General features: G+C 41.6%; 1 long non-coding RNA gene across 1 annotated transcript in view; it reads right to left on the reverse strand.

Moving 5' to 3' along the window:
- Window positions 1-954: 954 nt before the first annotated feature.
- Window positions 955-22313, reverse strand: part of LOC135971101 (uncharacterized) — a 42167-nt gene continuing 20808 nt past the window's right edge. Inside the window, exons 2-3 of the long non-coding RNA XR_010587185.1 lie at window positions 7404-7520; window positions 955-1257 (exon numbers count right to left, since the gene is read on the reverse strand). This is a non-coding gene — a long non-coding RNA (uncharacterized lncRNA). The remainder of the gene's footprint in view (window positions 1258-7403; window positions 7521-22313) is intronic.

The following is a 22313-nucleotide window of genomic DNA, read 5'->3' on the forward strand; positions in this document are numbered from 1 at the left end:
TTTATTTATTTATTTTTTAAATTGAGACGGAGTCTCTCTCTGCCACCCAGGCTGCAGTGCAGTGGTGCAATCTCAACTCACTGCAGCCTCTGCCTCCTAGGTTCAAGCTATTCTCGTGCCTCAGCCTCCTAGAGTAGCTGGGATTACAGGCACCCGCCACAACCTCTGGCTAATTTTTTTGTATTTTTAGTAGAAACCGAGTTTTACCATGTTGACTAGACTGGTCTTGAACTCCTGACCTCAAGTGATCTGCCCACCTCAGCCTCCCAAAGTACTGGGATTACAGGCGTGAGCCACTGCCTCTGGCCATATTTCTTGACTAACATTAATTTTTATTAATGCTCTTTTCTGGATCCTGCACCCATGTCTGGTAAGGATACAGTTAGAGCAGCAAACTTCCACTTATTATGAAAAATGAGACTGAGTGAGTTTTGGAGATGTTAAATAGAAGTCTGAGTTGTAAGTACCACAGACTGTTTATTAATTGGCTTGAGAGAAAAAAAAAAAAAAGAATTTACTGGACAGCCACTTTAGTGTCCTGGAATTCAAGTCACAGCCAAGTTAGGATAGAGCTGAGACCTCGGGCACCAATGGAGTTAGAGCGGGAAACCCTCAGCTCTCTCCCCTTGCCTCACCTCTGCTTCTCTGGATTCCAGCTTTGTCTTCTGCAGACTGGCTTTCTTTTTGTTGTAGAAAACATGGTTGTTGGCAGTTCCTGAGTTTCATACTTTTCAGCTTTAGTCACTGAAGACTTGTTCTCTGGTTTCAAATGCCAATTTTCAATGAACTCTACCGGGGCAGGAGGCCGTGTTGATCAACATGGCTGCTCCTGCAGTAACTGGGGAGGGAGAGAGATTTCCCAGAAAAATAAGTGGGTTGGGAAGACAAAACCATATGTACCATATTTTAGGTTTCTAGGGCTGCTATAACAAACTACCATAAACTGGCTGGCTTAGACATCAGACATTTATTATTTCACAGTTCTGGGGGCTAGAAGTCCAAGATCATGGTGTTAGCAGGGTTGGTTCCTACTGAGGACTCAGAGAGAATCTGTTTCAGGTCTCTCTCCTAGTTTTTGGTGGTTTGTTGGCAATCTCTGGCTTTCCAGAAGCATCAGCCTGATCTCTGCCTTCATCTTCACACAGCATCTGTTGCCCAGCCTGGAGTGCAGTGGCACGATCTTGGCTTACTGCAGCCTCGACCTGCTGGGCTCAAGTCATCTTCCCACCTCAGCCTCCCAACTAGCTGCAAGTTTTCCTCTTTTATACAAAGCATCAGTCATATTAGATTAGGGCCCACCATACGCCAATATGTCCTCATCTTAACTGAGCTAATTATATCTTCAATGACACTGTTCCCAAGTAAGGTCTCATTCTGAGGTCCTGGGGGCTAGGATTTCAACATATAATCAAGTTTATCTAACCCAAGGCCCGCTGCAAGCCGCATGTGGCCCAGGACAGTTTTGAATGCAGCCCAACACAAATTAGTAAACTTTCTTTAAAAAGTATGAGATTTTTTGTGTGATTTATTTTTTAACTCATTAGCTATCATGTTAGTGTATTTTTTTTTTTTCCTGAGTTAGAGTCTTGCTGTGTCACCAGGCTGGAGTGCAGTGGCGTGATCTTGGCTCACTGCAACCTCTGCCTCCTAGGTTCAGGCGATTCTCCTGCCTCAGCCTCCCGAGTAGCTGGGACTATAGGTGCACACCACCACGCCCAGCTAATTTTTGTATTTTTAGTAGAGACGGGGTTTTACCATGTTGGCCAGGATGCTCTCGATCTCTTGACTTTGTGGTCTACCCGCCCCGGCCTCCCAAAGTGCTAGGATTACAGGCATGAGCCACTGCGCCCGGCCAGTGTTAGTGTATTTTATGTATGGCCCACTACAATTCTTCTTCTTCCAATGTGGCCCAGGGAACCCAAAAGATTGGACACCCCTGAAAGGGTCTATCCAACCCATAAGATTTCATATAAGACAGTACCTCATACACGGGGTATCAGAGATCAAAGAATGGAGGCAAGAGGTGAGGGCAAAGAATCATAAACTAGAATTATGAATTCCTTCAGATTTCATCTTCCAGGAGAGAAAAATAAGTAACAATACCTGCATCCAGAGAAATAAATGCAGAATTTTTTTTTGTGATAGTAGAGGTAAGATAACCATCAAACATGTAGAATATAAACTAATGTGAAATACCACTGTGGCTGTAGTGGCAAATCAGACACGTCAACCTGCTGGGCCTGCTCCATTTTTCTTCCTCATGCTCACCTCCATTTAGTGGCCTCTATTTGCCAGGGGTGAGGGTGGGGTGGGTAGGGGGTGTTAATGGAAATCAGCAGAACAAAAAACGCAGCTTCTTGTGCTCCCCAGCAAACCTGAACAAGAGAGGGGAGCAGAGAGACTTTGGAGAGTGGAGGAAGTCAGGTGCGATGGTGAAAATCCCTGCTTCCATTCGTACCTCCGAGTGCTGAAGGGGGCTTGTAGTTTGGCGTTCAAGAGTCCCAGCACTTTGGGAGGCCAAGGTGGGTGGATCACGAGGTCAGGAGATCGAGACCATCCTGGCTAACACGGTGAAACCCCGTCTTCACTAAAAATACAAAAAATTAGCCGGGCGTGGTGGCGGGTGCCTGTAGTCCCCGCTACTCGGGAGGCTGAGGCAGGAGAATAGCTTGAACCTGGGGGGCAGAGGTTGCAGTGAGCCGAGACTGCGCCACTGCACTCCAGCCTGGGCAACAGAGAGAGACTCTATCTCAAAAAAATAAATAAATAAAGTGATGGTGGACCTCTACCTCATTTCTCATTTTCTGCTGGGGCCCCTTGAGAGACAAAGCCCTGTAGATGTCCCCTGTTGCCATGAGTATTTGGAGGGCATCGAGACGGCAACAAGTAGCTCCTGGGGCCCAAGATGACAGAGGAAACAAGCAAGATCCCTGGAACCTTCATCTCCTCGCACTGCCCATCCCAAGAGACCAGATGGAAGTCTCCACTGCAGCAGCACCAGCGGACAGATGCAAACCAGCCACACTGCCATAGCGGCTGCCTGTGAACCCAGGTCCATCCCAAGGCAGGGGAGGGGCAGAATCTATCGTTGAGTGAGTGTTTAATCAGTAGAGACTGATAAAGTACTCAATTAAGCTAGATTTGGTACCTGAAATTAACATAAATTAACAGAATTAAGGTTTTCACTGTCGAAGTGGAAAATCAGAATCAGAGATCTGATTGCTTATAAAGTTCAATGACCAAGTTGAGTGTGTAAAAGATGAAAAACTATTCTTTCTGTTATGCTTTCATTTATTTAGCCATGGGATAGACTGAACACAAGCATCTCATTTGCACAGCAAATCAGAGGGTTGTACTATTTTTATTACCATTTTACAGATAAGAAGACTGAAGCCTAGGGAAGCTGAAAAACTTGGACTCCAAACCAAGTTTGAGTGAATTGTACGGCATGTGAATTTTATCTCAAAAATGCGGCTACAAAACAAAACAAAATGAAGCAGGTCTGTTTGGTCATAAAACCCATATACCATACACCACAAAATATATCTGGTTTAAGTCGGGCTATTGCTGATAGGAAGAAATAGGTTACTTCAGGTAGCATTTTTCCTTTTTAAGAGAGTGTGATATATCCCAAAGCAGAGATTTATTAATTTTCTATTAAAAACAGTTCAAAGGCCAGGGCCTGACAAAACAAACTGATAAAAGTTCTGCGTTTGGGGAAAAAAACAACAAAAACGAAAAAAACAGAAACATTTTGCACTTGTGCATTCACTGGGATGAGACTTCCATAAAGAGTTACATTGTCTCCTCAAAGCACTAAGGCCATACTGAAGTCCGCTTTGCTCAAGAAAGGGGAAAATTTACTTAGTTTTATTCAATGTGGCTTTAGTGCTTTGGACATTAACTTAGATTCATCACTATCCTTTCCTTTTTTCTTTTTTCTTTTTTTTTTTTTTTTTTTGAGACAGAGTCTTTATCTGCCACCCAGGCTGGAGTGCAATGGCGCAATCTTGGCTCACTGCAAGCTCCATCTCCCAGGTTCAAGTGATTCTCCTGCCTCAGCCTCCCGAGTAGCTGGGATTACAGGCATGTACCACCATGCCCAGCTAATTTTTTGTATTTTTAGTAGAGACTGGGTTTCACTATGTTGGCCAGGCTGGTCTCAAACTCCTGACCTCAAGTGATCCACCCTCCTCGGCCTCCCAAAGTGCTGGGATTACAGGAGTGAGCCACCACACCCGGCCAGATTCATCACCTTTCAAAACTATGTTTTGTGTGATATTAATAAAAATCTTAATTTAATCCCTTATTTAAGGCACTGGTACCACTTTGAAGAGGGAATCACCAAATACGCTAGGAGGAATTCATACTGTTTTTATGTCCTTCTAAATGCAAAGTGGATCATCACATTATAAGATTTATGAAGAAATATTCATTCTGTTTTTAAAAGTTTCTTCTAAGTTTGCAAGCACGATGACCTCTTGTTTCATAATTTATGGTAATGAATTCACGCTGTAGCTCATTTTGTAATACATTCTCTTAGAAAAATTAATTGACCTGGGGTGTTCAAATGGGTATGTACTGAGATGACAAGTTTGAAAGCCTTTCAAGAGTTCTGTTCACAAGTCATCAGAGGAATGAAGGCGACATTTCAGAGTCCTTTAATTATCTCAGATGATGTGATAAGGAAAATAATATCCTAACTGACAAATCAAAATCATACGTTGGGATGAAGTCGGTTACATACACAATAGATTCCTTTCTCTTGAAAGCCATGGTCTGGACACATTTCAGTAACTTTCTTCTTTAGCCACAAACAGTGAACCACAGAGAAAGCATGAAGTCTGCATTTCTGCATGGGGCACTTTCAAAATGCTGACTTGCTGCCATGGAAGTTCGCCCAGGGTACTGAGCAAAGTGAAAAAAAAATGCAAGTTGCACAACAATGCGTGCAGTGTGACACCATTCACAGGGGAAGACAGTTACGATAAGATGTATTATGACCTGATACAATACTATACTATCTTATGTTATGTAGAAGGACAATTCTGAAAAGACCCAAAGGAAACAGTTAATAATTGTTGCTTTTGGGAAGAATAAATTGGGGATGATGGTGTCTTTTACATATTATATTTCAAAAGGTTTTATGTTAGCGATATTAAGAATAATAAAATAAACAAGTAAGGAAAATGGAGAAGAAAAGAGAGTTGCCACATTGTAAAGAATCGCAGGTAAGGAGGCTGGGTTTGTCCAGCGGGAATGGACCCCAGCACCCCCAACTTGCTCATCCACCAACGATTAGTTGACTCCTTATATGTGAACATCCTCATGTACTGTCTCATCTCCTTTGATGCCATACACTGAGCTGTCAGGAGCTCAGAGCACATTGCTGGGGTGTGACTGAGCCTTCTGGAAGTCTCCACAATATCTCTTCTACCTTCTGACATCATAATTACAGCACATGTGGAACTACTACTATGGTGGTGGTGGTTGTTAGGATGTATATACCACAGCATTTTAGTAGATACTGAGGTTCACTAAAACTGGGAAAATTCACACATAAAAAATATTTTTCTTTTGAAAGAAAGAATAATTACTGAGCTAATTATGTTTTCATTGATACTGTTTCCAAGTAAGGTCCCATTCTCAGGTGCTGGGAGCTCGGATTTCAACATATAATCAAGCTTGTCTGACCTGCGGCCCACAGGCCACATGTGGTCCCAGACAACTTTGAATGCAGCCAGACACAAATTTTCTTAAAATATTATGAGATTTTTGTTTTGTTTTCTCATCAGCTATTGTTAGTGTGTTAGTGTTGTTGTATTCTATGTGTGGCCCGAGGCAATTCTTATTCTTCCATTGTGTCCCAGAGAAGTAAAAAAATTGGACATCCCTGACAGGGTGTCCATTTGATTTCATGCAGGGTAGCAACTTATACACAGGTTGGACAAGCTTGATTAGCTCATTTGGTGTGAGAGAATCAACAACAGAAAAATAAACCCTGGAGAAGTTCAGTTTTGACCTTCTCCTTGTTCCATCGTCCTGCTGATGTGGAATATTGAAAACATCTATTCTATGAGGTTTGTAGAATACAGTTTGATTTATTTTACTTTATGATTCAAACTGTATGCTTTCACTTTTTAAAAGAACCACATATCCATATGGAAAGATAAACATCTATTTTCTAGACATTTTGAACCTTCTCTGGGCCGTCATTTTATTCTTCAGAGTCTATTTTCCTTCAGCTGGAGATCTGACGTGCTGTTAGAGAATCAATGGTGGTGTGTTTGAAAAATCAATGCTAATGGGTTCCAACATGAAATCAAAAGGTGGGCATTTCCAGTGAAAACTTTCAAGTGTGTTAAAAATAGCGCTCGATTTGTTATTTCTTAATAGAATGTAAGATTTTGAAGAATTTGGCAAAGTGTCAGAGATAGGCTACAAGCAAGTCTGTGTATAGGCAAATACCCGCCAGCCGTGTTATCTGAGCCAGGGGGCTTTGCTGTGCTTCTCTCTGATTTCTGAGATGTGGCATGCCCACAGAAAAAACCTCCTCTCCAGGATATGACAGAGAAAACTAGATTCCAGAGATGTGGCCTTGTTTTCATATTTCTTTCCCTTAAAAGTGCTATGTTCATTCCCACTCCGGGTTCTTTGCATTACTTTTCCTTCTGCTTGGAATGGTTTTTCCTAAGATCTTCACATAACTGCCTTTGTTCCATCATTTAGATCTGTGATAGGCAGAATAACAACCCTCTTCCGCGCCCATGCCCTCCTACCCCCAAACCCTGATGATGTCCTGATCCTTGGAACTTTACGGATGTGATTAAGTTGAGGATGTAGAGATGGGAGGATTATCTAGGTAGGTCCAATGTATTCACAAGGGTCCTTTTAAGTATAAGAAGATAAGAAAGTGAGTATCAGAAGCAGAGAAGGATCCAAAGATGCCAATCTGCTGGTTTTGCAGTTGGAGGAAAAGGACCACAGGAAGGAATGCTGACATCCTCTCAATGTGGGAAAAGGTAGGGAAATGGGTTCTTCCTAGACCCTCAGAGAGAATGCAGCCCTGCTGACAACCTGCTTTTAGCTTAATGAGACCTATGTTGGACATCTGACTTTCAGAATGATGAGCTCATAAATTTGTGGGATTAAGTCATTAAATTTCTGGTAATTTACCATGGCAGCAATAGGAAACTAATACAAGGTCATAACTCAATTGTCACCTCTTAGAACTTGTTCATACCCCAATTAAAGGGTCTTCAGTCACTCTTTACTGTGCCATTTTATACTCTTCATAGTATTTATCAAAACCTGAAAAAATCTGAGATAATAAGTACAATTTTAAATAATTTTCTTCCATTTGAATATGAACTCCTAGAGACAGCAGGGACTGTCTTGTTCACCATGGTGACCCCAGCACTTAGAATAATGTCTGGCACATAGTAGGTCCTCATGAAAACAGTACTGCTCCTTCCTTTACAGTCTTTCTTCTTCCTCCTCCTCTTCTTTCCAGAATATATCTGTGGGAAGAAAAATTTTTTTTTATTTAAAATGTTTGTTTTTATTGGAAAATAAACCATTTGGAGCAATTTTTTAATGGATGGGCGGAAGAGTCCTCTTGCACCTCTCCCCTCACCAGCTTGCTTTTTTCCCAAGGTTGAGAATGAGTCTGGCCAAGTAAGTTATTCCAGAATTCCATTAGATCATTCAAGCCAAGAAAGGGGCGAAATTCTAAGATTTGTATCTCTGGTAAATTCACTGAGGGATGCAAATTGGGCCTGAACCTGATATACTTCTGGATATGACGTTACTGTTCATTGGTGGCTTAGTGGAAATCTTCCACAGGCAAGTACTACAGAAGAGATTGGGGGATGGGTGGGTGGAGGCATTTGTGAAATGCCTGTGCTTGGCACACAAGAGTCCTACCTTCCTTGGCCACTGTGGACTTGTCCAGCCTCATCCTTACCCAGGTTATATTCCAAGACCCTGGAATTCTTGCTGATCCCTTGAAACACTGTGCTTTCATTCCTTGTGTCTTTCTCTTGCTGCTTCTGAGCTTGAAAGGTCTGTCTTTGCTTTGTCCCTGTGGTAAAGTCCCAGTCTTCCTTCAGAGAACGGTTCTCTTCTTCTATTCCTGTCTGTGTCTCCCTGGGTAACCTGCATTTACTAAGAGTTCTAACAGATATGTCTTCATGGTCATCTGTCTGAAGACAGGGACAATGTCTTGTGCCCTCTTGAATCCCAAATGCAAAGTATAGATATGGCACAGCCATATTCCGAAGGTAAGAATCTCTGTCCTGCATTAGACTGCACCAAGATCATGTACTATTCATTCCTGAATCTCAGAATCATGATGGCTCAGAGTGGCACTGCATATGTGTTTAATGGCTAGACTTGAATTAAATGGCATGGGTGACAGAGACTAGTTGCTATCCCCTGGTTAGTGGTATTTTTAACTTATAAGATTTTTACCTTGACACCTAGCTAACTAGAACATTTCTCAGCTTTATAGCTAGGTATAGCCAAGTGATCATGTTACAGTCAATGAAATTTGAGCAGAAGTGTCATGTAGCAGATTCTAGAAACCTTTGTTAAGAGATGGATGCAATGTGCCCTTTGACTATTCTTTGGGTTCTGTCTCTCATCCTCTGGTTTGGAACATAGATGCCTTTAGTCATGTGCCATCAGAATCCCAGTGCAGTACCCTGGGACTAGTAACAGTGAGATAGTGTTACCACTCCAGGCCTGGGGCAAAAGAAAGGAGGTGTTAATTGGGTACCTGGAAGAAGAGTGTTCTCGGAGAGGGCCTCCCATCAGGAGCCATAACTTTCTATGGAAAGAACTAGCAGCCTGCAGGGATGTAGCTAAGAAAACAAATATCTGACCCCTCACCCTTCTGCATCCTCAAATAGATGCTCCCTATAAGCTGAACCAACCATAAATCAGAAAATAAGGGAGCCCATTGATGTGAACCTTGGAGGCCCATCTCCAGGGGAATAACAGGTGGAGTAGAGATATCGAGCACACCTAGGTAGACCTGCTTTCTCATTTTTAAAATAAGGGAATTAGATTGAATGATCTCTACGATCCTTTCCGGTTGTGAGATTTCAGTGGATTTTCTGCATTCGAGCATTTTACAAACCTTCCTGTTACCTGTAGTCAGGCATTCCTGAGCATCAGGTCTTATAGACCAATGTTTGCAACTCAAAGTTATATTAATTGATGAAAGGAAGACAACTAGAACAATGGGTCATGTTAAAGAGTCCATAAACAGACCCACACATATATGAACAATTGATTTTATGACAAAAATTGCACTGTAGAGTAGTGGCAAAAGGATGATCTTTGTAATAAATCATGCTAGGTCAATTGTATTTTTATGCAGAAAAAATCTTAACATGTAACTCACACATAATTATATTTGGACTATGAGCCTAAATGCAAAATAAACAAAGCTCCTAAAGAAAATATAGGAAAGTATCTTCATGGCGTTGCTATAAGGTAAAAGAATGAACAAACGACTTGAACAAGCAATTCATAAAAGAAGCATATCCAAATGGCCAATAAACATAAGATAAGGCGTCTAACTTCACTGGTTGTCACCAGGATGACTAACATTACAAAGATTGACAGTAACACATGTTGATGAAGATGTGGAGCAACTGGAACTCTCATACTCTGCTAGTGAGCATGAAAATTGGTATAGCCACTTTGGAAAACTTTTCTAGTATCTACTAAAGTTGAACATATACAAAACCTATGGCCCAGAACAAATAGGTATATCCACAAAAGATATGCATGTATATATTCACTAAAAAACATATACAAGAATATTCATTGCAACCTTATATGTAAGGGAGCAAAACTGGAAAAATGAAAGTGGAAACCAAGAGTACAGTGGATACAAGACTTGAGGTGTGTTTATATAATTAAATACTAATGTAGAGCAATAAAAATGAATGAATAATTGCTACATGCAACAATGAGGGTGAAACTAATGAAAAGTACACAGAAAAGCAAATACTGAATGATTACTTTTACATAGATTAAAAACAGGCAAGCAATAATGATGTCAGAAAGCAGGGTTAAGATTACCTTTTGGGAGGATGTAGGGATTGGGGTCAGGGCAAGAGGACAGCTACTGGGGTGCTGGTAACTTTTCGTTTGTTTGATCATGGTCATGGTTCTATCAGTGTGTTTACAGCAAAACCTCTTTGAGCTATACACTGATTTGTGCCAATATTTTTTTGTGGGGGGGATGGAGTTTTGTACTTGTCGCTCAGGCTGGAGTGCAATGGTGTGATCTCGGCTCACTGCAACCTCCGTTTCCCAGATTCAAGCAATTCTCTGGCTTCAGCCTCCTGAGTAGCTGGGATCACAGGCACCTGGCACCATGCCCAGCTAATTTTTGTATTTTTAGTAGAGATAGGGTTTCACCATGTTGGTCAGGTTGCTCTTGAACTGCTGACCTCAGGTGATCCTCCCACCTCAGCCTCACAAAGTGCTGGGATTACAGGTGTTACAGGTGCCCAGCTGGTTTGTGCTTATTCTTATAAATAAAGACTTAGAAATTTGTTGACTTCAGTAAATAATTTTTTTCTTTTTATAAAAGCTGGGGCAAGAACGTGAACACTAGCCCTTCCATATTCAATAGTAATGTAAGGATCAGGACAAGAGCATGTCTGTGTTGCCATAGAGGAAGTAACAACAGTGAACACTTCCAAACAAGATTTCTTTGAACAGGTGTTCAAAACCAAAAAGGTTTCCTAAGTCATTTGTGAAACTAAATTTTACTGCAGCCTGGAGCCCCGGGTATTGTGTCAGGAATCATATGCAATGAGATCATTTTCTTTTGCCCACATTTCTGCCTGATAAAGAAAATAAATCTATTTGACAGAACAAAGAATTGCCTCATATGAAAATATGTTGAGAAAAAGGCAGCATTATTCTCAACTCCTAATGCCTAGGAGAAAAATGATATGAGGTTTAAAAGAGTTTTCTGTCCTGAGAAAGATTAAATTTTTACAGATTCTCTCAGCAAATAGTGCATTTATGAAATAAACTCTGGGCCATCCACAAGCTAATTCCAACAAGTATTGTAGGTAGCTTACCTAAAAGACATCAAAATAATGACAAAAACAGCAATGGTAACCACAACACCCCAAACAGGAGCCATGTTGATGACAAGAGGGGTGAGAGGTAACAGTTTTAACATAAAATCTGTCTATGCTAAAGAAAGTTAAACAAACTGAGCACCACACTTAACTATTACCATCCTGGTGGCCAAGGCAAAAAGAAACTTCATAAATTGTTTAGCTCATTAAAAAAAAAAAAAAAAAAAAAAAAAAGGAAGGAAGCATACTAATGCAACATGAGAGAAAAACATTCCTAGCATATTAAGAGAAAGTAATCAGGAGGGTTTGTTTTACATATGGTTTTAAACATTGTAATAGAATTTGTCATTATAGGAGGTTTTATAGTATATGTGAAACATTGTCAATGATCCCTGGCAAAAGGCAAAGGCATAACAACATTAAGTCGTGGTTTCTTAAAGGCACAATGTAATAGACGAACTCCTGGCTTTGAAGCAGTTGTGTAGTGTCCTAGAGGATGTGATGGATTTGTGTAGCCTGAGTTTCCTTGGTCACACTACTCTGGGGCAAAGTTAAGAGTAACCAGCAGGGTCTGTCTGGCCCTGACCCTCATCAACACTGCAGAATCCCTCCAGCTGCTCCTGGGAACCCCCAGGGGATGGCACATGTGTGCTCACCATATGGCCCTTTCAGCTACCATGTGACCCTGCACTCAGCTTCCCCCTGCTACAGTTCACTGCAGTGATGTTTGTGTTGGGGCACGACAGACCCACCCCCAGTGAGGACACTGACACCTCCAAGCCGCTGTGGCTATGCTTCAAAGCCACAAAATGTATCCCCTGCTGCTGCAGCTGTTGGCACTGACCCCTCTCTGTCTCTCTCATGCCCACCAAATGTGATGCCTCCCTCTCCTTCTTCTGCCCACACTGGGGCAAGATGGCCCCAGTGCAAACTGTTTTTTCTGGACTCCATACAACTCCAATCCCAACCCCAACCAGATGGCACCATAACACTTTCTTGTGCTCTCCTCTGGACCATCCAAACACTGCCTTCTGGGCTGCCTGACAGTCATAATCTTAGTCTTACATGTTCCTACTGCGTCTCTTCTTTAGGACCCAGCTGAGGGGGGCTAGACCAGAAATGTTCTGATTTTGAGGAAAGTGTGGAGTTTATGAATTTTCCTTTCTGATATGAGTCTATTACCTTGAACCAAGCCTGTATGCCAGACTTTATATCCCTAAAATGCTCCTTTCCCAAAAGGAGGACCATCTTCCAGGAATGTCCAGGCATGTGTGAATCCATGAGGAACATGGCGTGAACCCGAGCAGAGACTCCACCCATATCAGCATGTCCTTAATACCTCGCCAGTGTTTGTGTTTACTGCCTAGATCTTGTCCAAAGCCAGGCTTTTCCAGAAAGTGCGCATTCCTCTTCTGACCTTGCATCATGCCAGAGAGGCAGCTCCATTTAAATAGCCATAGTCATAGTTGCTTAATGCCGGTTTCACGCCATATACTGTGAGGCATTATTTCTGCTTTTCACAGTCACTGCCAGGAAAGTGCTGTTATTCAAATTTTAAATACAAAGAGGTCAAGTAGGTAGGTTAAGTGACTTCTCCAAGGCTACAATGAGTGGTCAAGCTAAGACTCAAACCCAGATTGGTTGGAATCAAGCCTAGGCTTGTCTTGTGTAATACAGTTCAGTATTACACAGGCCCTGGAACCGGAATCTGCGCAGGAACAGCTCTCTTAGGACATATTCAAATATTTTCATCCTCTTTGCTGAGAATTTAAGAGATGAATGTGAACTCCCAAACACACAGCCTCTTGAGTCCTGGCATAAAGTCTGTTCTCAGACTTCTTTTCTTTAGACAGATTTCACACTGTCATCATTTTCTGACCTAGGGTAGCTTCCACCTCAAGTACAACAGGAATAAATTCTAGTAGTTGATCAGTTCAAATTTCCTCCATTTCTACGATTCATTCTTGGCTCAGAAAACCCTGAGCCGACTCAGGCTGAGGGGGACCCCTCTTCTTGTGCTTCCAGGTGTCATGTGATTGAAACCACTTTTGCAAAGATTATGACAGCAAGAGAGGTCTAGCATGGCTGACTCCATCTTGCTTCTAGTCTCATAGGCTGGCTGTCCTTGCTCATTCCTGGGCATACGCCAAGCTAACCATGGGAGAAATTTAGTTTATAGATTAACTTTAGAACAAGGATGATAATAGTCCCTCCCTAAAACTAACCTCCTTCTTGCTCAGGGACAGAAGCTGTCTTTGTAAAACTAATGGAAGGCCATGAGATTAAGATTATGGAAGGGGCCCAAATTCTGCTAAAATGTAGGCATGGTTTTTATAATCCGTATGCTCAAGAGCATGTGGCCAGAGGCCATAATATTTGTGACTTTCCCAATTATTGCTATAGATAACATCACTATTGTAGAACCTAATATTGGTCTTTTGAGACATTTTTCAGACTTTTGCATTCTAGCAACTGACTGACCCCACCTGGACACGTAACTCATGACTTAATCACACCCGTGGTCCCAACCCAGAGGCAGATTCAGTACACAAGGACCATTTTTCACACCCTTATGATTTCATCCCCAACCAATCAGCAGCATCCATTCCCTACCCATTTGTCCACCAAATTATTCATAAAAACTCTAGCCTCTGAGTTCTTGGAGAGGCTGATTTGATAATAATAAACTCCTGTCCTTCTGCTTGGTCAGTCTTGTATTAACTAAATGCTTTCTTTATTGCAACATTGCTGTCTCAGTAAATTGGGTTTATCTGTGCAGCCAGCAAGAAGAACCCATCGGGCAATCACATTAATACACCTGTGAAAACCCTTTCCCTAAAATCAACATTTCTTGCTATCTTGCTTTTTCCTGTCCCACAGCTCTGTTTCCATTTAGGGATTCCTGTGCAGCTGACTCTCACACCTGCCTCTAGGGTGGAGCCTGTGACCATCTTTTGATCATGTAATTGATTAGCTCAGCTTAGCCACCAGCCCCACCCTGAACCACACTGAGTCTCAGGACATTTTCCAGGAGTGCTGGGACAAAGACACATTCTTTCTCATGGGATTTGAAAAAGGAAGCATATTACTCTGAGAGTTGCTTATGGCCATTTTGGGACTCTGAGTAGGGCCAGCCTTAGAATGCAGCCAATATCCCAGAAGGCAAGTGGAGAAATGGAAAAGAAACCCAATGGCTGAGCTGCTGGGAGTGAGCTTGTCTGAGGCAAACCTTCCTTGAGAGTTTTCAGTCATGTGAACCAATCAGTTTCCTTCCTGGTTTGGGCCTGATTGAGCCAGATTTTCTGTTGCTTGCAATACAAGCATCTTACATATACATTTTGCATAATGGTCAAATATTTTGTTGTCTCTCTCCCTAGATTGTGAGCTCCTTGATCCCTAAGAGAAACCTGGTTGAAGGAATGAAAGGACAAAAAGACAAAAAGAAAAAGAAATCTGTTGCTCATACGTGTTGAGGACTTGTTTAAGGCCATTGCTATTTAACTAGCTATTCATTGCTCTTCCTGATTCATGGACATTCCAATTAAAGAGCTGGATCCTTTGAGAAATCTTCAATACCAAAATCCATGGTCAGGAACAGTGCTCATTTAGTAGAAAGGAGTTCAGCTCCACCAGAACTTACGACATCTGCAGAGCAAGGAACAACTCACAGACAATCCTGCAAATGAACTTGCATTTCTTTGTTTTTTGTTTTTTTGTTTTTTTGGTTTTTTTTTTTGAGACGGAGTCTCGCTCTGTCGCCCAGGCTGGAGTGCAGTGGCCGGATCTCAGCTCACTGCAAGCTCCGCCTCCTGGGTTCACGCCATTCTCCTGCCTCAGCCTCCCGAGTAGCTGGGACTACAGGCGCCCGCCACCTCGCCCGGCTAGTTTTTTGTATTTTTTTTAGTAGAGACGGGGTTTCACCGTGTTAGCCAGGATGGTCTCGATCTCCTGACCTCGTGATCCGCCCGTCTCGGCCTCCCAAAGTGCTGGGATTACAGGCTTGAGCCACCGCGCCCGGCCGAACTTGCATTTCTTATCATGTGATAAACAAAAGAAATTTTAATTTATCCATCTGTAAATCAGGGTCTTGGAAATAAAGCACTGGGGAAATGGATGTCTGTAGGTGCCCTCTGCAGAAATGTTGCCCCTTGACTCCAAGCTCAGAGAGGCTTGTATTTGAAGATGTCAGCAGCCTCCTGCTCCACAAATGAATCATGAGAAGGAGTGAATGAAGGTGGTTGAAGTAGGTGTGGGCCTTTCATCCTTTACAGTATGCCTATCATGAGTATCTGATGTTGTTATGTGCATTTATTTGTACTTGCACACATGCACCCATCTAAGACAACATTTTCTGTTGGGAATTTCAAAAGAAAAAAGTGAAGCTGTTACTGAAGCCCCAGGAGAAAAAATCTGCATAAATGTGGATGGATTTCTTGCAATCTCCCCTGGTGCTGCTTGTCCCAGTCCTTGCCCTACCCACCTACTGTGCACACTGGAACAGCTCTGCAATAATGTATTGCAAAATGTATATGCAGGAAATGCTAGACAGGAGGAAGTGCCCTGGCCTTGACCTCTTGCTTTCACAGCATCACAGGTCAGTGGTGGTGAGTGCCCTGGAGGAAGCATTGCATGCATAACTGAGTTAGCAAATAGGAAAGCGGGCTTTCCGAGAGCAGCGGGGAGAAGAGAAGGGGTGGCAGAAAGTATTGCTGCAAGAACTAGGCTCTAGACCTGGTACTGCCATCATATTTGAACAAGTCGTTACGCTTCTCTACACCTTGATTTCTTCAATGGCAAACTGCGGAGGTTCTGGGTAACAAGATAAGGCACAATGGCTGCTACCACCTGGATATATCTATTTGGAAACAAGAAGGAACACAAAATCCATTTTTCCAGCTCCTCCAGGGTTTGTCCCACCACCACCACCAGCTACCAGGGAGACTGTGTCCTGAATTCCTTCTTTTTTCCCATAGGTGTTCAACAGCCTCCTCCACACTCAGAGTGTCTCATTTCCAGAAGGCTCATGACTCCTGCCATGCTGTCCCATCTATGATCAGAGAAAAGGAACATTTACTGGGTACTCCAAAACTGTGGGGATCACAACACAAAGACCACCTGAAAGAGTGTCACAAAGAAAAATACACCTTTAAGAGGCCACTAACCAGCTGTCATCCTATCAACAGCCACACACTCATTCATTCATTTACTTGTTCAACAAATAGTTATTGAAGTTAATCACTTACTCAACAAATATTATACTTCCAGGATCTGGAGGTACAAGAGTAAATAAAGTATAGAAATTCCTTTTCTGCTGTTTAATTTAGTAGGAGATACAAGTAATAAAGCAACCCTAAAAGCACTATAATTAGATTGCCTTGGATAGAAAGTTATAGAGTGCTATTACAGTGCACATGCTGGTGGGGGCAGTGGGTTGTTCCTAGTCTGTCCAAAGGAAGGTAGAAGGGTGAGCAGCAGAAGTGATCAGGGAAAGAAGAGGTGGGATTGGGTCTACAGGGAGTGTTCCAGTCAAGGAACAGCCTGGGTGAGGCCTAAAGGTGAGAGTGAGAGAGGACAGGTGGGTTGCAACAGAGATTGCATGAGGACAAGGGTGTGCAAGTGGGGACGCCTGAATAAAGTGGTGGTAATAGGGTACATCAGTAGATTCTTGGGCAAGAGCACGACCTTATAAATATACTTTAGGAAAAAAAAAAACCAGACTGTTTCCTATATTCAGCATGCATTGGAAGTGACAGAGACCAGAGGTAGGGAGAAGGGCAAGGGAATTTTAGTAGTAGTGAGGACAAGGACCAGAGTGCTGTCCCTGTAAACAGAGAATAAAGAACAGATAGAGCAAAGACATGGAATCAACCCAAATGCCCATCAATGACAGACTAGATAAAGAAAATGTGGGACATATTCACCATGGAATACTATGCAGCCACAAAAAGGAATGAGATCATGTCCATTGCAGGGACATGGATGGAGCTGGAAGCCATTCTCATCAGCAAACTAACACAGGAACAGAAAACCAAACACCACATATTCTCACTCATAAGTGGAAGCTGAACAATGAGAACACATGGACACAGGGAAGGGAACAACACATACTGGGGCCTGTTGGAGGGTGGGGTGGGGGCAAAGCATCAGGATAAAGAGCTAATGCATGCAGGGCTTCATACCCAGGTGATGGGTTGATTGTGCAGCAAACCACCATGGCACACGTTTACCTATGTGACAAACCTGCACGTCCTGCACATGTATCCCAGAACTTAAAATTAAAATTAAAATTAATTAAACAAAAAAGAACAGACAACCAAGAGGCTGTCTTTCAGCTTAGCCATTGCTGTACTAGGAGAGCCTGGGAGAGAACTCTGTTTAGAAATAAACAAGCCCAGGGATTGCCATCTACTTGCCCTACATTCACTTGGACTTATTTATCATAGTGCTTTTTCAAACTGTGTTCAAAAATCCCTGGGGTTTTCCAGAGGTGCTTTAGAGACCCCATTCAACCATGTTGACCTATTTTGGACAAACAAAGGCTTGAAAACCACCAGCATACCTTTTCACAGTGTACATGCTCTGTCCGAGGTCCAGTGCTCTTGGTGGTTATTAAAAGTGGATTTGTGTGTGTGTGTCCAGACTGCCACGCACTCTCAGAATTTCACTCGGCGCCCCCCATTCAAGCCTCTCTTGAAGACAGGAATCTCTCTATTTCTGGTTGTTCTGCCCCTGCCCTCCCTACCTAAATCTAGACTCTACTCAAAAAGGAAAATGCTTTCTCAGCATTCCTCCCCATGTTCATTATCTGGCAGGTCTTCTCTGGAGGTTGGAAAGAATTAATCTGTTATTGTTATCAACAGCAATCATAATAAGGCATGAAAATGAAATGATGAGATTTTTTTTCAGTCAAATCTCCTGAAGAGAAACAGAAACCAAAACCAGCATTTTATCCTTGACTAAAATGATTATTTCTCAAAGGAAATAACTTCAGTCTCACACTCTGTGGGAGGAAAGGCACAGGACATGGAGGATGTTCAGCACTGTGCCTGGTTCACAGACATTGTTCATAAATGTTTGGTTCATAGTTTCTTTCATTCATTCTATAAGCATAAACTCTGATCTCTAGGAGGAGAATTTTATTTGCCTCCTGAACTATCTCTTGGCAATGCCAGGTTACCACACAAATGATGCAGGCGACTGCCAGCTGGTTTGCAAATTTCCTGAGTTGCCCAAGTATAGCACAGTGAGCATGAAAATCAAGGGCTCTCAAACCTGGAAGGAACCTTTAAAAATGACCCGAGGTCAATTGCCCAGGAAAATCCTGCCAAGTGCTGCAAGTTGAGGTTGGAAGTGTCCAGTCTCTGATGCAGCCAAGTCTGTCTTTGAACAACTCTGTTAGAAAGCTCTTCCTGATATTGAGTTGAAATCTATCACTTCATAGCTTTTCTTTATTGCTCCAATAAATCCTGCATGGGAGACAGGGAGGCCGAACAGAATTATTCTAATCCTCCTTCTTGGCAATCTGTTGAATATTGGAAGACAGGGGCCAAGTTATCTGAGTCTTCTCTTCTCCAGGGCCTCTGTCTCCCTAGCCTTTCAAACATTTCCATGGGATAAGGTTTTCAAATTATCCTGGTCCTTTTCCCATTAAGAAGCTTTATTTTCCTACTCTTAAAATAGGCTGTCTAGAATAGAAATAATCTCACGTGACTTAACCAGTGCAGAAGGGAAGAGACTCTGCTAAATCTGATTTCAGAGACTGCCGCTCACTAGCAATGTGGCTTTGGCAAGTTACTTCCCTTCTAGGAAACATGGTTTAATATGTAGCTTCACATAAAGTGCCTACTACAGTGCCTGGTATAAAGGGGTGTCAATATCTGCCTATCAATTGCTATTATTCTTCTGTCAATGCAGTTTCAGGTGGCACTAGACCTTAAGGTGATAACATCACATCACACTATTGACTCCTAGGTTTTACCCACAAGTAAATTCAGAGTATTAAGTGGTTTTAATCTATGGCTCCCCCATCCTTTACTCACACTGTGTGTGTGTGTGTGTGTGTGTGTGTGTGTGTGTGTGCGCGCACGCGCGCCTAAGCATCAGAATTTCCATTTATCTTATAAAATTGTATTTGTTCATTTCAGATCATTGTTTAATGTGAGCAAATTTCATAAACAAGCCTATTTCTTTTTATCTAAAGCTAAAACTAACAAAAATGCCTCCAAGGTCGTGGTACAGAACCAAGACCTCCTACCACTAGAAAACTTTCTTCAGGCTGATCCCTATCTATGAGCCATTATCTTTGAATAAATTAATTCAACATGTAAATAATTCACTTAATTTCATTTTATCTTGGAATAATTTTTCCTCTAAAATAAAAGAATATCATAGCTTTGTCAAATGATTTGGGCAAGTCCAGAAAGACCAGAACTGCTGGGTTTTCTTTCTCTATCGATCTGGTAAACGATCACAGTAGGAAACATACTCTTTGTGAACTCCTATAGCTTTCTCATGATCACAGTTTTCCTGCCTGGATGTTTATAACTTACCTTAATGCCACACTTGGGAACCTCAGTGAGAAATAGAACTTTTCTATTTCCTAAAATAATTTTACTCATGAACTAAGGTAATGCTAGCAGTTGAAGTAGATATATCCCCACGTTTTTGGTGACTTAACCCAGTAGAAGTTGTTTGTTTCTCATTCATGTCAAATCTGCAAGGCGTGTTCCTGATCTGCGGGCCATCTTCTCCCTAAGCAGTAATTCAAGACTCTTCTATTTTGCAGTTCTAGAATCTTCCTAATAAACCCAATACAAAGGATAATGCAGGATTAAATGGAAAATATTTCAGTAAAGAGAAGGAAGAGACTTTCAGACTGACAGAGAAATAAAGGAAAGACAAAAGCAGGGACGCAAAGAAGTATAGAGTACGTGACATTTAAACCAGGTGTGTGGGGAAGGCTTCTAGATGGGATCTGTGCCTTCAGGTGAGAGATGCAGGTGATTCGTGTGTAAGGCAAGGAGGTAGCTGAGGAATATATACCCTGAACTCACTCTCCCTCTCCAGGGCTCCACGTTGTCAAAACTGAACTAGTAGCCAGAGGGGAGGGAGTTCGCTGATGTGATACAGATTGGCCATCAGGACAGAAAATGGGAAGAAGGGTACAGAATGAGTCTCCAAAGGCAAACAAAAGATAGCAGCATTTTAGAGGTGAAAACAGCACACTCTGACCTGTGCTTTACAGAGACTAATATGGTAGCAGTGGAAATGAGGATGGGAGTGGGCAGATATTGGAGGCAGGAAGACCTTCAGGGAGGGAGGGCCAGGACAGAGGGTTAGTCACACGACTAGAGGTAAGAGTTGAAAACTGGAATCAGTGAATGGTTAGATATGAGAGGCATGAGGAGAGTTGAAGGGGACTCTCAGATCATGGTTTTGAAAGGCAAATGACAAGTTCATTTGGGGACATGTTGAGTATAATTTGCTTTGGGACATCCATATGGAGATATTCTGAGTTAGCTCAGCCCCCGGGGAACTGATTTTGTCATCTGGCTCTGCTCCCTTCTGGAAAGCTCTCAAAAATACATGGATAGTTAGACCTAGTTCAAAGCAAAATCTTAGATGCCTATCGTAATCATCTTCCTCTTAAAAAATATCTGGGGATAAAAAAACATTTTATATGAATTCCATATCTTTAAAATTTTTTTATTTGATGCTATATTGCATTTGTTTACAGAAGATGCATGTTATGGATGAGTATAGAGTAACATAGGATACCTGAAATTTAAATTGAACTTAAAAGTGCGTGCTGGATTATCTCCCAAAGGGAAAAATCTAAATTAGAGTTTGTGTGTAAACTTTAGCCCTTGTCTCAAATGCATATTTTAAATCTCAAATCATCTCTCTTTAATTCCTTGTTTAAAAACATAAAAGTCCATAAAACAGCTCATGAAGCTCAGTTTCTTGCTTGTCAAATATTTGTCCAAAATTAAGACTACTTTGGTATAACAAACTCAATAATCAAACTTATTCTTGACTGAATATTGGAAATATAATTCTAAGTTGAATACAAGTAAACAAGTCTGAAATTTACTATGGGTGGCAGTAATCCCTGTGTAACCCCACATTTCCATTCACTTAGAAAATATCTTTGTACTCAAATATCTATAATAATTATCTTTATCACTATAACCATCTAATTATCTAATTACCTTTCTAAGGGGATTTGGTTAATTTCAGGCTGAAACATTTTAAATAAAATTATGGCGGCTTTAAAATATTTCCATATTTACACACTGAAGTACAAATAGTTATTCTTGTATTAATAGACAGTATAGTATCAGTGAATAAAGATCAGAAAAGCATTTCAAAAACAAGGCAAGATTTTGCAGACAAGATTTAGGATAGATTAGGCAGCAATAGTTAACCATGCATATAATATCTCACCAGCCTAGCTAGTGTCATAAACATTTACTTTGATAACATTTGCAGTAGGTGAATCACATTTTTAAAGTGATTGACTTTTCAGGGTCCCCAGTAAATGGGAAAATGTTTGATTCTTCCAAAAAGAAGTTTCTCTGAAAATAAAGAAGTATGAAATAGTTTTTGGCTTTAGTTATTGCTGCCTTGCTGATCCGTTACTCTAAATAAAATAGAATGGATTATCCTGCAGTAACAAACTAAATTCTCAGTAGCTTAAACCAACAAAGTTCATTTCTCACTCAGGCCACATGTCCATTGCACTCCAGCAGGAGCCTCTGCTCCACATAGGCACTCAGGGAGGTAGGCTGATGGGCCTCCACTAAACGGAACATTGCTGATCACATTGACAAGGGGGAAAGGACCATGGCAAACTATCACTGGCAAACCCTTAAAGACTTCCACCTGAAAAAGATACATATGACTACCATTTAAATGTCATTGGTTAAAGCAAATCGTATGGCTATGTGTCTAACATCAGGAAGGCTGGGAAGAGTAATCCTACTAATGCCTAGAAGGTTATAGTACTGAAAATTCTCTTGTCAGGCAAATTTTCGGACAGCTCAATCTGTGTCAAGATGACCAAATGTACATTGATTCTAGCATTGTTTTTGTCCTCTAAATCCAGGAACTCCCAAATACCAAGTTCAGTTCTCTTTAATTGCTTGATCTGGCAACTCACTTTTGAACCCCAAAACAAACTTTCAACAAAGATGGGTG

Source organism: Macaca fascicularis, chromosome 6 (assembly GCF_037993035.2).
Source record: "Macaca fascicularis isolate 582-1 chromosome 6, T2T-MFA8v1.1".
NCBI classification, from domain to species: Eukaryota; Metazoa; Chordata; class Mammalia; order Primates; family Cercopithecidae; genus Macaca; species Macaca fascicularis.